The sequence below is a fragment of the Erinaceus europaeus genome, chromosome 12 (assembly GCF_950295315.1).
Source record: "Erinaceus europaeus chromosome 12, mEriEur2.1, whole genome shotgun sequence".
In the NCBI taxonomy this organism is placed as follows: Eukaryota; Metazoa; Chordata; class Mammalia; order Eulipotyphla; family Erinaceidae; genus Erinaceus; species Erinaceus europaeus.
Window position 1 is genome coordinate 63,753,029 of NC_080173.1, and position 11,090 is coordinate 63,764,118.

At 40.9% G+C, this 11,090-nt stretch overlaps 1 protein-coding gene across 1 annotated transcript in view; it reads right to left on the reverse strand.

The window, feature by feature from the left end:
* The window catches only part of CUEDC1 (CUE domain containing 1), a 304,599-nt gene extending 299,263 nt beyond the window's left edge, over window positions 1-5,336 (reverse strand). Inside the window, exon 1 of the mRNA XM_060203804.1 lies at window positions 5,318-5,336. The gene's annotated coding sequence lies outside the window, so the exon portion shown is untranslated. The remainder of the gene's footprint in view (window positions 1-5,317) is intronic.
* Between the last annotated feature and the right edge of the window lie 5,754 nt (window positions 5,337-11,090).

Here is an 11,090-nt window from a genome sequence, read left to right on the forward strand (position 1 = left end):
TCAGAAGTTCAGTGGACACCTGATAAGTCTAACTTCATGAAGCACCACAGTGCCAGGCTGATAATGGTGAGATTTCTTGACCCCTCCAGTGGAGGGCGCAATTTTGCCAGTGGATTTTGTAACTACTTGTTTCCAGCTTTATCTGGAGTCTGCTTTGTAGAAGCCATGACAGAAAGAGAGAGAGCTCCTTACTCCCTCCTTGGGCTGCAGCTAGGGAATCGAGAGGTGGTGCTGGTGCTCCTTTGCAGACTGTGAACCTAATAGTTATTAATTTACTTCTGTTGTAGTTTGAGATTATGCTTTGTATGATTTGAATCCTTAATTCAGATAGTTTTATGGCTTAGAATATAGTCATGATAAAATTTCAATGTGCATTTGAAAATGTACATTCTACTGCAGTTGGTGAGAAGTTTTATAAAACGAGTCACTTTTGTTGATAGTCTTCTATAGTCTTACTGATCTCTACTTATTCTCTAAATATTGGCAGAAAGCATTGGTATCTCCAGCTATAGTATGGATTTATCTATTTTTTAAAAGTTTTTTGTTTTAATTATTTTGAAGTACTTCATACACACTTAAGATTATTATGTACTAAAACTTTACTATGTAGCTTTTTTAAAACAAGGTATATTCCTGTTAATTAATTTTTTTAAGAATATTTTTTCAGATCTGGGTGGTGGCACAGCCAAAGAGAGCTTCTGCACAGCCAAAGAAACTATCACACAAACAAGGAGACCCCTCACAGAATGGGAGACAATCTTCACATGCCAGACATCAGACAAGAGACTAATAAACAAAATATACAAAGAGCTTAGCAAACTTAGCACCTAAAAAGCAAATGACCCCATCCAAAAATGGGCAGAGGATATGAACAGAACATTCACTATAGAAGAGATCCAAAAGGCTAACAAACACATGAAAAATTGCTCCAGGTCACTGATTGTCAGGGAAATACAAATAAAGACAACATTGAGATACCACCTTATCCCTGTGAGAATGCCATACATCAAAAAGAACAGCAGCAACAAATGCTGGAGAGGCTATGGGGAGGAATCCTCCTGCACTGCTGGTGGGAATGTAAATTGGTCCAGCCTCTGTGGAGAGCAGTCTGTAGAACTCTCACAAGGCTAGACATGGACCTTCCACATGACCCAGTAATTCCTCTCCTAGGGATATACCCCAAGGACTCCATAACACCCAACCAAAAAGAAATGTGTACACCTATGTTCATAGCAGCACAATTTCTAGTAGCTAAAACCTGGAAGCAACCCAGGTGCCCAACAACAGATGAGTGGCTGAGAAAGCTGTGGTATATATACACAATGGAATACTACGCAGCTATTAAGAACAATGAACCTACCTTCTCTGACCCATCTTGGATGGAGCTAGAAGGAATTATGTTAAGTGAGCTAAGTCAGAAAGATAAAGATGAGTATGGGATGATCCCACTCATAAACAGAAGTTGAGAAAGAATAACAGAAAGGAAAACTAAAAGCAGGATTTGACTGAATTTGTAGTAGGGCACCAAAGGAAAAACCCTGGGTTGAGGGTGAGGGTAGATGTTCGGCTTCATGGGGGTTGGGGGTGGGGTGGGGTGATGGTAGATGGGATGGGACACAGTCTTTTGGTGGTGGGAATGGTGTTTGTGTACACTCCTATAAATGTGTAGTCATATAAATCACTAATTAATATGAGGGGGAAATTGAATGTCTCAAACTTTTTAAAGCACAGACTGAGTCTTTTTAATACATAGGCTGAGACTGATATGATGACTCTATTAAAAGCTTAGACCAGGGAGAACAGAAGCAACCGGTGGCACAGCTATATACAAATAATGTCAAAGGACATAAATTATGGTGGTGTTGTGTATGATACAGAAAATCCTAACAGAGATATTTCTTTTTTTTTAATTTTTAAAATATTTATTTATTTTCCCTTTTGTTGCCCTTGTATTTTATTGTTGTTGTTATTGATGTTGTTGTTGTCATTGCTGTTGGATAGGACAGAGAGAAATGGAGAGAGGAGGGGAAGACAGAGAGGGGGAGAGAAAGATAGACACCTGCAGACCTGCTTCACCGCCTGTGAAGCGACTCCCCTGCAGGTGGGGAGCCGGGGCTTTGAACCGGGGTCCTTATACTGGTCCTTGCACTTTGTGCCATGTGTGCTTAACCCACTGTGCTACCGCCCGACTCCCCCAACAAAGGGATATTTTAAAGTTAACCCAATTGCCAAATAATGTGATTATAGCAATAACTATCTATTGCCTTCTTAAGCCCTAAGACAGCAGGAACCTCTCGCTTCCTCTATAGAGCCTATATTTCCCCCAGTCCTGAAACCTCTAGGGTGGGGTTCACTTTCCTGTATGCTTCTCTCAATTCATATCAAATGATATTGCATTTGTTGATCCCAACCTATCAACACAACGAGTACCACCTCAGCATGCTTCACTTCAGACTGTGTCCAGAGACGTCAGGCATGGAATGTCAACTCTTCACCCTCATTACTCAGGTGAGACCTTTCCTTTCATAGGATTCTCTAATTCCATTATAGGTGGTTCACTTTCTAATAAAGTCCCAAAAACTAGATATAGACCAGGTCTCATGAGATAGAGCATATGTTCAAATGTTTCCATAAATTAGGGCAAAATATACCTGAAAGCAAAAGTACACAATAGTCTGTAGTGCATCAGTATAAAGTTCATAATGAAATAATATCTAATTAGACTTAGATACCCTCCTCACCTACTTCCTATTACAGTTCTCTCACTCACTTCAAAGCTAACCTTAGCAAAGCAAGGACTGCAAAAGCTGAATAAGGGCAAGAGACTGGCATACTTTAATGATGACTCTTTAGTCACTATCAGGCCACCCCATCAGCTGGGGCCCTAGTCGGGGAGTCCTGAGATTCCCAAACAGACATGATGGGACTAGACCTCAAATACATCCCTCTCTCCATTGTTACCGGCCATCTCTATCAGGAACAACAAAACAGAGCCCTTTGTGGGCCCTCATAGGGTCTTGCCCTCAACTTGGTTCAATAACAGTAGAAAATGTTCCATCCTCCGAAGGGAGGCTGGACAACATACCCTATGCTACAACTGAGGAAGATGGGTTGATATTGGGGCAGCTTGGAATGTTCCTACTCATGACCACAGAATGTGAGCTCAGATCTACAGGGATGCAGAGGTCACATAGGCTCCTAAGCTGAATATGGGCCCCAGATCACATCAAATCCATAGTGTTTACATTCAACAATATTTATACCCCTTTCCCATATCAGGGAGCTACTCTCTTCCCTGATGCAGCTTTTTGTTTCTTTTTCCAGCCATGACATCATCTCCCCAGACAATAACTTGGATCCACCTGCATATCAGATTTCAGGCTCAGGGGAAAAAAGAAAAAGAAAGGGAGTCAGGCTGTAGCGCAGCGGGTTAAGCGCAGCGGGTTAAGCGCAGGTGGCACAAAGCACAAGGATCGGCATAAGGATCCCGGTTCGAACCCCGGCTCCCCACCTGCAGGGGAGTCGCTTCACAGGTGGTTGAAGCAGGTCTGCAGGTGTCTATCTTTCTCTCCTCTCTGTCTTCCCCTCCTCTCTCCATTTCTCTCTGTCTTATCCAACAACGACAACAATAATAATAACTACAAAAAAAAACAACAAGGGCAACAAAAGGGAATAAATAAAGTAAATATTAAAAAAAAAGAAAAAAGAAAAAGAAAAAAACACTAATATAACTATAGGCCCTTTGGAATATAACTAAAATATGACTACTAGCTATCTACAAAATGGAGGACCCCCAACTCTTCATCTGCCCTATTCCAGCCTTTACGTCATCCATGATTGGTCAACAATTTGTTTGGCTTTGTATGCTAAGTCTCTTTTCAACCACCAGGTTCCAGATGCTAGCATGATACCAACCAGACTTCCCTGGACAGACAACCCCACCAATGTGTCCTGGAGCTCTGCTTTCCTAGAGCCCTTCCCCACAAGGGAAAGAGAGAAATAGGCTGGGAGTATGGATTGACCTGTCAATGCCCATGTTCAGCAAGGAAGCAATTACAGAAGCCAGACCTTCCACCTTCTGCACCCCACAATGACCTTGGTTCCATACTCCCAGAGGGTTAAAGAGTAGGAAAGCTATCAGGGGAGGGGATACAGAGTTCTGGTGGCGGGAATTGTGTGGAGTTGTACCCCTCTTATCCTATGGTTTAGTCTATGTTTCCTTTTTTATAATTAAAAAACAATTTAAAAAATATGATAGACAAAAAAATTTTTTTTTTTCGGGCCAAGTGGTGGCACACCTGGTTGAGTGCGCAGCCTGAAAGGACCCAGGTTCGAGTCCCCGGTCCCCACCTGCAGGGGGAAAGCTTTGCAAGAGGTGAAGCAGGGCTGCAGATGTCTCTCTCCCTTTCTATCTCCCCCTACCCTCTCAATTTCTGGCTGCCTCTAGCCAATAAGTAAAAGTAATAGTAATAAAAAAGAATAATTTTTCTTGGTTTCATTAATCTTCCTGATGATCTTTTTGCTTCTGTTCCATTGATTTCTGCTCTGATTTTAACTACCTCCTGTCTCCTGCTGACTTTTGTATCTCTTTGTTGCTCCATTGCTAGTTGGTTCAGTTTGGTTGTTAGGTGGTTTTTTAGTGATTTCTCCTCTTTACTAATGTGGGCTTGTATTACCATGAACTTCCCTCTCAGGACTGCTTTATGCTGCATCCTATAGTATCTGATAGCTGTTTTCTTCGTTTTCATTGATATTGTGGTAATTCTTGTGTCTAAGGGAGATAATTAAAGGGTTTACAGTTGTGGAAATTGACAGTTGTTTCAATATTATTTTAATCCCTGAGTTGGAGCACAGTGGCTTAAAAGCCTCTTTTGTTCTTTTTTTTCCCTGTACGCTATGGGAGCCTGAGGGCTTTTCAACTATAAGTAGGTTTCTTAGCTTAATCACTGACTCCTGACCAAGAGATAAAGCAAGGTGGGGCAGAGATAATCCAGTGGTTATGCAAAGAGTCTCTCACAGCCCCACCACTAGGCCACCGAGGTATAGGTCTTCTGAGTTTCCTGGTTAGCTCTCTGTCCCCTTGAGTCAGCACAGGGCCTTCCCCACACTGCTCCAGATTCTGAGGGCAGTAGCAATGGAGACTCACAGCTGCATTTGGTGAGTCTTAGGGGAGTCCTCTCCTCTCTTCAGCTGTCTTTTTGTTGGTGAGAGAGACTTGAAATGGTGTCTCAACTGGTAAACTGATGAACTGTTTACCAGCCACTTAATCTCTCCCTAGGCTCCTCCCTATCTATAAGCCACAAATATTTGCACTCACCGGTGATTTGTTGGGTTACTGAAATTGTTCTAGTCCTGTTTTGTTATAGTCCCAGGTGGTCTCCTTTGGTATTCCTGATATTGTGGTAATTCTTAATTCATTTTTAAAATTTTTTTCAATGACCCATGTGTTATTCAGAAGCATGTTTTTTAGTCTCCAGACTGGGGGGTTAGAGGGGTCTTTTCTTTTTTAAAATTTTTATTTATTTATTTATTTATTGGCTAGAGACAGCCAGAAATCAAGAGGGAAGGAGGTGATAGAGAGGGAGAGAGACACCTGCAGCCCTGCTTCACCACTCACAAAGCTTTCCCCCTGCAGGCAGGGATTGGGGACTCGAACCTGGGTCTTTGAGAATTGTAACAAGTATGCTCAACCAGGTGTGCCACCACCTGGCCCTGGGGGGGGGGTCTTTTCTTTTTGTAGTTGACTTCTAGCTTTATAGAATCATGGTCTAAAAAAGATGCATTTATTATTTCAATTTTTTTTCCTCCTTTTTCTTTTTTTTTTTTAAATTTAAGAAAGGATTAATTAACAAAACCATAGGGTAGGAGGGGTACAACTCCACACAATTCCCACCACCCAATCTCCTTATCCCACTGCCTCCCCTGATAGCTTTCCCACTCTCTATCCCTCTGGGAACATGGACCCAGGTCATTGTGGGTTGTAGAAGGTGGAAGGTCTGGCTTCTATAATTGCTTCCCCACTGAACACGGGCGTTGACTGGTCGGTCCATACTCTCAGTCTGCCTCTCTCTTTCCCTAGTAGGGTGGGTCTCTGGGGAAGCAGAGCTCCAGGACACATTGGTGGGGTCTTCAGTCCAGGGAAGCCTGGCCGGCATCCTGATGACATCTGGAACCTGGTGACTGAAAAGAGAGTTAATATACAAAGCCAAACAAATTGTTGAGCTCCAGGGTTATTTCTTAGGCTCAGTGCTGGCCCTATGAATTCACTGCTCCTGGCAGATATTTTTTCTATTTTACTGGATAGGACAGAGAGAAATTGAAAAGGAGGGGGAGGTAGAGAGGGAGAGAGAAAGATTCTGCTTAGCCACTTGTGAAGCATCCTCCCTGCAGGTGGGGAGCTGGGGCCTTGAGCCCAGATCCTTGCCTGAGTCTTTGCATTTAGTACTATATGTGCTTAACTAACTGGGTGTCACCACTCAACCCTTTTTTTTTTTACCAGAGCAATACTCAGAACTTGCTTATTGTGGTGCAGAGGATTGAACTTGGGACCTTTGGAGCCTTAAGAATATCCATTATGCTGTCTCCTTTGTCCCATTTTATGACTTTAATATTCATTTATTTGTTTATACTGTCTTTGTGACCTAGCATATGGGCAACCCTTGTGAATGTTCCTTACATACTTGAGAAGAATGTGTTATCATTTCTTTTGGGATGTCAAGTTCTGTACATATATCTTTTTTAAAAATTTCTTTATTGGAGAATTAATGTTTTACATTCAACAATAAATACAATAGTTTGTACATGCATAACATTTCCCAGTTTTCCATATAACAATACAACCCCCACTAGGTCCTCTGTCATCCTTTTTGGACCTATATTCCCCCACCTACCTACCCCAGAGTCTTTTACTTTGGTGCAATACAAGTTCTGTATATATATTTTTATGTAAGTGTTAGGTCCATCACATCTGTGTTTTCATTTAAGACCCTATTGATTTTGCCTGTCTCATGCTGTGAGCGGTGTGTTAAAATCTACTATTACTGTGGTCCGGGAGGTGGCGCAGTGAATAAGGCACCGGACTCTCAAGCATGAGGTCTTGAGTTCAGTCCCCAGCAGCACATGTATCAGAGTGATGTCTGGCTCTTTCTCTCTCCTATGTTTCTCATTAATAAATAAATAAAATATTTTTTAAAAATCTACTATTACTGAGTTGCTGTCAATGTCTCCCTTAAATTCATTAAGTACTTGTTTTATTTATTTGGATGCATTTGAGTGGGGCATATATATTTATAATGGCTATGTCTTCCTGTTGGATTAATCCTTTAGTGTAATCTTTTTATTTTTTTATTTTGACAGGACAGAGAGAAATTGAGAGGAGAGGGGGAGGATAGAGAAAGATAGATAGCTAATGACTTAATTTACTGCTTATGAAGCATATCCTTGCAGGTGGGAAGTGAAAGTTTGAACCTGGGTCCTCGCACATGGTGATATGTGTGCTTGACCAGGTATATCACTGCTCAGCCCTAGATTAATCCTTTGACCATTATGATTATGTAGTGTACTGCTCTGTTTATGCTTACTCTTTACCTGAATGTTTATTTTATCTGAGGTCAGAATAGCTGTCCTTGCGCTTTTTCCAGAATTATTATCTTGGGCATCTTGGTCAAACCTCTTACATTAAGCTTCAATTTACCTTTTCTTTGGATGTGTATTTCCTGGAGTCATATGATAGATGTTCTTTAATTCGTTTAGCTACGCTGAACCTTTTGACAGGTGAATTTAGGCCATTCACATTTAGGGTGATTATTGATGTATGTGGTTTACTAATATGCATTCTGGTTTTTGTTTTGAGGTTGTCTTAAAGTGTTGATTATTTACCCATTTGTTTCTCTCTGTCAGTTTGGAAAATACACCATGATACCATCCAGAGAACTAATGTAATGGATTCATAAAGGCTAGTGAGAGTAGGCTGTAACTGCACACACACACATACCCTTGCACCTCTGTCTCTCTTAGGGTACTATCACCATGCTGAACAGAGCTATAGAAGTACTAGTTATATATCGGGTTGTTGGAAAAGTTATGATGTACTTTCCTATTTTTTTAAGACTTTATTTATTAATGAGAAAGATAGGAGAAGAGAAAGAATCAGACATTTCTCTGGCACATATGCTGTTGGGGATTGAATTCAGGACCTCATGCTTGGAGGTGCAATATTTTATCCACTGTGCCACCTCCCAGACCACTACTTTCCTGTTGTATTTTTTTTAATGCAAAAATGTGTTATGGATTTGCTGACAACCCAATAACATGTGACTAGCATATAACTAAAAGTTATTTATATAATTAATATAAACTAGTGTTATAAATACTCCTAGACATTTATAGATTGAGAGCGAAAAACCTTGTCTGTTTACATCTGCATATGCACCACAGTACTCTGCACACAGCACAGCTCAGTGCATATCTGTGAAAAGAATTGATGCATAATAGCATGAGAAATTAGCTATTGAGCTTAAAAAGAAAGCTTACATTTCTAAGAATTCATTCAAAAAGATCCATGGGGTAAAAAGTCACATTCCCAAGAATGAGTATTGCAGTGTTACTTGTAATGATCAAGAAGGAAAACTTGGAAACAACCTGACTGACCATCCTTAGGGAAATGAGTAAGTAAACTGTGTTACATTAATGTTCTGGATATATATATATATATATCCTCCAGGGTTTTCGCTGGAACTCAGTGCGGCACTACAAATCCACTGCTCCTGGCGGCTGTTTTTTCCATTTTATTGGATGGGACAGAGAGAAATTGAAAGATGAGGGGGAGATAGAGAGGGAGAGAGAAAGACACCTGCAAACTTGCTTCACTACTTGAGGAGCAACTCCCACTGTCAGTGGGGAGCCAGGGGCTGGAATTCAGATCCTTGCACGGGTGCTTGCACTTAGTACTATGTTTGCTTAACTCTATGCGCCACTGCACAGCCCCCTAATGTGGAATTTCATGCAGCTTTTCAAGGGAATAAGTTGAAGATTTATCTATTGACATGAAAGGTTCAGATTATGTTAGGTGAGATAAACAAATGGCAGAGACTTGTGTATAGCATAATATATGTTGTCAGACAGTGACTAGAGCACCCTCTTCATAAGATATGTGTTTTTTTTAAATTTTATTTATTTATTCCCTTTTGTTGCCCTTGTTGTTTTATTGATGTAGTTATTATTGTTGTTGTCGTTGTTGGATAGGACAGAGAGAAATGGAGAGAGGAGGGGAAGACAGAGAGGAGGAGAGAAAGATAGACACCTGCAGACCTGCTTCACCGCCTGTGAAGCGACTCCCCTTGGGGAGCCGGGGTTCGAACCGGGATCCTTATGCCGGTCCTTGTGCTTTGCGCCACCTGCGCTTAACCCGCTGCGCTACAGCCCGACTCCCAAGATATGTGTGTTTTGACATGGTTATGTCTGGAGATAAGGATAGAGAGCTACCTCTCAACTGCTAACGTTCAAGGCGTAGGGGAAAGAGTAATTACTTCTTTGCATCTCCTTATAAGCAATAAACCCAAGTTGCTTTTTGAAGAGTTGAGTAATATTCTAAAGAAAACCAATGGTATATATCCTTGGGCCTCCTTGTCATTTCCAGTTGCTTGGTTATGGATGCTGGATGCTCTGTTAGTGAATCAGGAAGGGGAAAATATATTCGCTTTGCCCTCAGTCTTAAGGCTCACCACCTGTGGTCTTCCCAACTAAATCAGGTGAACATGGCCCATCTTCTTCAGAGAACTCCTTTAGAATCAAAGCAAGCAGCTTCCTTGACCCTGTTAGCAGGGAAGGACTAGGAATGAGAGATGGAATTACTTTTTTTTTTTTTTGTCTCATGTGTGGTCTCACAGTAAACCCTTTCCTATTCTCTAGCGATAGGAGTGCTCTTTCCCATCCAGAGGAAACAACCATGGCTACTGACTTCCCCAAGGCAAGGATGTACAATCAGTGGTTCTCTAACTTGACTGTGTGCACAGTTCTTTCACAGGGATGAAAGTTCCCAAGAACTCCTGGTGCTGACAAATTAATTTTGCTGTCATATTATTATAGTATGTATAAATATAAACTAGGTATAAATGTGTGCTCATGGCTCTTATGTGACTATGAAACCAAAAGAAAATCTATAAATTAAATACAAACAAAATTGAGTCATTCACTCAAGTGGATGACTCTAAGGCGATTTTCTTTTCTCTTTCTTTTTCTTTTTTTTTTTTTTTTCCTTTTCTGTAACTAAGTTACAACTCCCTCTAGGAGAAGAGTAACTAGCCACAGTAGACTCTTCTGCCTGAGCATGCTGTAATGGGGTGGGCCCCATCTATAACTCACTTCTACCCCCATGCTCATTGATTTGAGGCCCTCCCTACACATCTTTGCTGCTAACACTGCATCTTGGGGTAATTTGACTTTCAAATGGTACGGGTGCATAGTTTGGATACAAGGTCTGTCTGTCTCTGTTTTTTTTTTTTCTTTTCTCATTGGCTCTGAATAGTCAAAATAGCCATGACCATCCCCCTTCAAAAAACAAGCAAACAAAAAACCACAAATAGGAACATTGAAATTGGGAGGTGGCTCTTAGAATTATAATGGCTATCCAAGTTCAAATATTGCACCAATATGGAAAAGCCTTAAGGGTCTTATGCCAAGTGAAATAAGCCAAAGAAAGACAAACACTTGTATGATCTCACAAGCTAAACTAGTAGAAGCTGAGACTAGAATGGTAATTACCAGTGGTTGACGGGTAAGGAAGTTGGTTTTGGAGATGCTGTACAGTACGGTGACTCTGACAATACTGTGTGGTATACTTGAAAGTCGCAATGAAAGAACTCTAATGTTCTCACCACAACATCAACAATAAAATAGTAACTGAGTTGTGAAAGATGTGTAAGGGAAGCTAACTGTGGGAACTGTTTCACAATAAAGATGTGTATCAAATCATCATATTGTATACTTTAAACACACACACACACACACACACACATACACACACACACACACCATTCTAGATAGATTTTATTTCCTTAAAGCTGGGAAAAAGTTGTCAAATGAAAATACAA